This window comes from Ornithorhynchus anatinus, chromosome X5, assembly GCF_004115215.2.
Source record: "Ornithorhynchus anatinus isolate Pmale09 chromosome X5, mOrnAna1.pri.v4, whole genome shotgun sequence".
Taxonomy (NCBI): domain Eukaryota; kingdom Metazoa; phylum Chordata; class Mammalia; order Monotremata; family Ornithorhynchidae; genus Ornithorhynchus; species Ornithorhynchus anatinus.
The window spans coordinates 34,079,975-34,085,550 of NC_041753.1; the positions used below are offsets into that span (position 1 = coordinate 34,079,975).

Sequence of the window (5,576 nt, forward strand, 5' to 3'; positions counted from 1 at the left end):
CTACCAAGGTGCAAGCTCTGGTTATTTCATGGTTAGACTACTGCATTAGCCTTCTTGCCACCACCCTGCCTTCAGCCTCCCCTCTGCTTCCATATCTTTACTACAGGCTGTTGGCCCACATCCCACCTTTCATTTTTTCAATACACTTCACTGGATTTATGTGTTTCTACTCATCAGACAGAAACTCCACATTGGTTTTAAGTCTCTCCACCAAATTTGCTCCCATCTTACTCATCTGTTTTCCCTCCATTATTCCTCAACTTGCTCTCTCCCTTACTTCCCAGCCAACCTTCTACTTGTTCCTCTAAGCTCAAGTGCCTACTACAGTCCAACACATCAAATGGGGGCTCAAAAAATGTTATTACTACTCTTATTATTCTTGACTCTCCAGCCACCATGCCATCACTCATGCTTTCTCCCCTCTAGGAACTCTCTCCTTTCCCAAATCCAACAGGCAACAACTCTCCCTTCTATCTAGTCTCTTCTAAAACCTCACTTCTTCCAATAAGCTGTCCCCTATTAATTTCCTAAAGCTCTATTCTGTATACACCCTTTGGCTAACTTGAACATGTTATGAACTTCTTTATACTTATCCTCAGTACTCTTAAATATGTGTCTATTCATTTGTACTTTCAATTATTATTTTTTTTACTATTCCCGTAAATAGGTTTGTGTGTGTCTCCCCTATTACAGTTAAAGCGTAAGCTCCTTGTCACCAGGGAACATGTCACTTCTTTATTCTGTACTTTCCAGGAGCCTAATACAGTGCACTGCACTGTGGGGGACCTCAATAAATAAGAATACTACTACTATTGGTCATTTGGGACACAATAGGAAAATGTGAAATTTAAGTGAAGTATGCTAAAGAAGATATATATTCTTAGTAATGTGGGCCACACTGATGCTACATTTTTAATGAGATCAAAAATATCTTTCATGGTAGAATTAAATACAATGGTCAAGCAGCCAAATGTTATATTCTGTTGTATCAAGGAAAAAATGGTCTTGATGCACTAATATGCTCACAGCAGTAATGATTTATAAGAGTTTTTTTCAAGATTTCTCAATTGTCATCTTATTGATTCTTTTCACTTACTAATTTCCATTTTTTAGTATAATTATTCATTTCATTATCACTCTGCGTGTTTTTTCTTTTTATGAATTGCACTTCATTTCTTCCTTTCATTTTGTTTCCTTTGATCCTAGAAGCTGGGTTTAAGAAAGTGTTCACCTTTACTTGTTGTCACTGGAGGCAAGGAAATTAGCACCTTGATGGAGGATGTACTGTTTGGCGCATATAGGAAATGAAAAACTCTTAAACAACACATTTCAGTTCATTGTGACTAAAAAATTTAAGGAGCCTAAAATGATTTTTTCCCCCTTTTTGCATCCTCTCTCCCCAGTCGTTGTAAAATGACAACAGTAAAAACACATTTTACGAAAAGCAGCCCAAGCCTCTTTGACATTGTTATCAGTTACTGGGTCACGATGCAACAGATTGGTACACCCATGTTTTCCCACATCTGTGGAGGTGGATTACAGCTGAAAGTTAAGTTCTATAAACACACTTTCTATAAATTTTTTCCCAGGTACCCACAGGAATTTCAAATTGGTCATTAATTTAAAAGACAGCCCACTAATTAAGGTCTGCATGTTTTACCACCAGACATCTTGCTGGGGAGTAAAGGTTTACGCTACAGAATTAGAGATTGTTTATCCCTTTCCATTGACGTGAACTATTAGTCTATATAACATTTACAGATGCCATGCTTTAAATGTAGGTATTATATAACTTCCTTATTTTTCTCATCAAATAATATTGATGGAATAACAACTGTCTGTTGTGCTAGGTGCTAAACACAATTTTAAATAAGAGCCATGGTTCTTAGTCGCACAAAGACGAGCTTGAGGAAAACCGGGTCACCTATTCACTTGTGTCCATATTTCCTAGGTACCTTGATACTCACCACACCCTCACCCCCACCCCCACAGCACTTATGTACCTATCCTTATACACTGTTGCTTCCCCTATTGGTAAGTTATTTAAATGTCTGTTTCTCTCACTAGTCTGCAAACTCTTTGAGGGCAGGGATCATGTCTACTAATTTAGAGAATTGTGTTCTGCACAGGGTAAGCACTCAGTAAATACCAGTGACCGATCCAGTTTTCCTGACATGGATTGTCTGAATAGTTCCATGATATAAGAAGTAAAAGTTAGGTTTTCAGATACTATGGATGACTGTAAAAGAAACAAACAGCCCTATAACCCTCAGAAAAAGATAGCTTACTGGATTTAGTTATGTATGGTAGGAAGAGTGTAATGAAGAAAGTATATGGGGAAGGGTCTTTAGCAAAGGTGACCACAGTACAATTAAATTCAATATCCTTGCTTGAGAGGATAGGCTAAAAATAACACAGCAGGGGAGACTGGGTGAACAGCTATAATAGGTCAGCTGCATGCAGCAATCAGAAATGGGATACTGTTTTAGAGCAGAGACTTTGGGAAGATTGAGACATCAAGAGTGAGAAAGTACATAAGGCTAAGCACTGAGGTGAATGAATGCAACAGCACAGTAAAAAGCATGTGATGTGGAAGGGATGATCAGTCTTGTAGTGAATTTATGCCCCCATATCCTGAAAAAGTCGCACCATCAATAGCATCATCTTCAAATCTGAAGGATAGCTATGATATGAATTCACTTCTACAGCTTCCTCATTATCCCTCCAAACAGCCATCCCCCATTAAATCTCCCCATTGCATGGGGCTACATTGATGGATTAAAGAGGTGGGAAAGTCGTAACTGGAGGGAGTACCTCTTTTTCCCCTTTCACTCTGGGGGTTCCAGTTGGGGCAGGAAGAAGGTGTGGTGATCAGATTATACCCTTAGTGTTTCTTTCACTAATATACCCCAAGGGCTCACCTCCACTGTACCCAGGTTTCCTACTGCTCAGAGCAACCATTAATTCCAATCAATCATTCAATTGTATTTATTGAGCACTTACTGTGTGCAGACAACTGTTCTAAGCACTTGGGAAAGTAGTAGATGCTTTCTCTGCCCATGAGGACCTTATGCCATCAGAATCAGAAGGTTGTGAGCTCTAATCCCATGTCACCACTTGTCTGCTGTGAGACCTTAGGTAAGTCACTTCAGTTCTCTGTGCCTCAGTTCCCTCATCTGTAAAATGGGGATTGAGACTGTGAGCCACACGTGGCACCGGGACTGTCCCCAACTTGATTTGCTTGTATCCACCCCAGTGCTGGCACATAATAAACGCTTAACAAATACCATAATTATTATTGTTATTGTCAGAGCTTATCATACTCTCAAGATTTCTAGCCTTCCACATAGACTGCAAGCTCATCCTCTAGATGTAATCTCACTATGGACAGGGAATGTGTCTGCTAATTCTGTTGCACTGGACTCTCCCAAATGCTTAGTACAGTGCTCTGCACATAGTAAGTGCTAAATAAATACCACTGACTGATTGATACATTTATGAATATTTCCTAGCTAGAGCACCCCCAGATGACTCGGGTAAATCAGCACCACCATCCTGTGACATAAACTTACAGCCCCCTGAATGGCACAGGAACTTGCCAAAGTCCTACTCCCTGCTTTTTTCCTGCACTGGGGCTAATAGCTATATTTGGAAAATAAATATATAATAATAATAGTAATTGTGGTATTTGGTAAGTGCTTACTATGCACCAAGCACTGTTCTAAGCATTGGGGTAGACAGAAGGAAATCAGGTTGGACACAGTTCCGGTCCCACGCGGGGCTCACAGTCTTAATCTCTATTTTACAGATGAGGTAACTGAGGCACAAAGAACTTAAGTTACTTGCCCGAGGTCACACAGCAGGCAAGTGAAAGAACTGGGATTAGAACCCAGGTCCTCTGACTCCCCTGCCCGTGCTCTTTCCACTAGGCCACGCTGCTTCCACAGAAGCTGTAGAAATGATGTTCAAGTATTAAGTAAAAGCATAAACATCAACTGGTATTTAACAAGGTTACAGCAGGTCAAAAAGGTCAAAAGATCATAAAATCAAATCCAGTCACTAAACCCTGGGGCAAACAACCCCTCATTTGTTGCCCTCAGGCCCCAACTCATTTCTCAAATTGGAATCGGTTTAGTTCCATTATTGGGTATCTTCCAGCTTGGCCTGTTTCATTTCCCACTTGAACTAGTCAGTGGCCTGGGAGCTGGTAATATGCAAATTGATTTCACTCTACTGCTTAGGCAGCTATTTCGTTTGAAACAGGCTGATCCTCGAGGCTTTTAGGAAAGTTTAAATGAGCAGTTCAAATGTTGCATTTCCTTTAGATTAGAGAAATTAGATTTAGGGCATCATCCATAGTCCAAGAGATACTCATCCAAAAATTATTGTCCACAGAGGACTGTGCCATAGAAGCCCACAGCCAAGAAGACTTTCAATTGATTGTAAATCATTCTGCCAAATAAATCGGGGTTATGGGCCGATAACAGGGCTAAAGAAAACCAAGGAAATTAATCAGTCCGCACCAGGAATGCCATGCACTCAACCAAAAGCTTATAGTGACAGCACAGAGCTAAGTATGACCATGGAACTTGTTACCTAGAAAGCACCCTGACCAATGATGCAATGATAGACAAAGAAATAGAAAAACGAATCAAACCAGTACGTCCTTAGAGAGACTATCAAACATAGTGTGTGGATAGTGTGACACATCTGACTTGTTGATTGTTCCAGCAGCATCATTTAAGGGTTACACGTAACATCAAATGACAGGTCAGTATCACAAAAAATGAAGTCAGTTTCCCATTTCTCTCTGCACCAAGCAAAAACTCCTATCCATTATCTTTAAGGCACTCCTTCAGCTCTCTCCCCACTAGTCGTCCCAATTCTCCCACAACACCCCAGCTCATGCTCTTCACTCCTCCCAATCTATTGTCTTGTCTTATGCTGTCGAGTCATTTCTTACCCATAGTGATGCCAAGGGCACACCTCTCCCAAAATGCCCTACCCCCACCTGCAATCATTCAGGTAGTGTAGCCAATAGAGTTTTCTTGGTAAAAATACGGAAGTGGTTTAACATAACCTTCTTCCGCACAGTAAATTTAAGACTCTGCCATCGACTCTCTCCCATGCCTCTACTGCTTAGCAAAGGTGAGTTTCGACTTGTAGCAGATTGCCTTCCACTGGCTAGCCACTGCCCAAACTAGGAATGGAATGGATATGCCTCTGCTTGATTCTCCCTCCTGTAGTCAAGACTGGTAGAGTACTGGAAACTCTTCAGATGTGATCCTGAGAGGGGATCTCAAGCTATTACTAACTGAATTTTATTGTTCTGACATATTCTATCATTTCATTCACCATTGAGTTCAAAAATTGTGAATGAACAAATTTGTTCTATATCAGAAAATTACTGAGAAATATTTTAACTTATCACAGTGCCATTACTATCTATGCTTCTCATCACTGAGTGCCCATTTCGTTTATGGAGATAGTTTTTGATAGTACTAGTAGTAATAATTATAATTATTGTGCTCGTTAAGCACTTACTATGTGCCAAGCACTGTTCTAAGCACTGAGGT

The 5,576-nt window shown here is 40.4% G+C and overlaps 1 non-coding gene across 1 annotated transcript; it reads right to left on the reverse strand.

Annotated features, from left to right (window-relative positions):
• Positions 1 to 5,158: 5,158 nt before the first annotated feature.
• LOC114808307 lies at positions 5,159 to 5,296 on the reverse strand. The gene has a single exon (XR_003756153.1). It is a non-coding gene; the product is annotated as a small nucleolar RNA SNORA7 (small nucleolar RNA).
• Between the last annotated feature and the right edge of the window lie 280 nt (positions 5,297 to 5,576).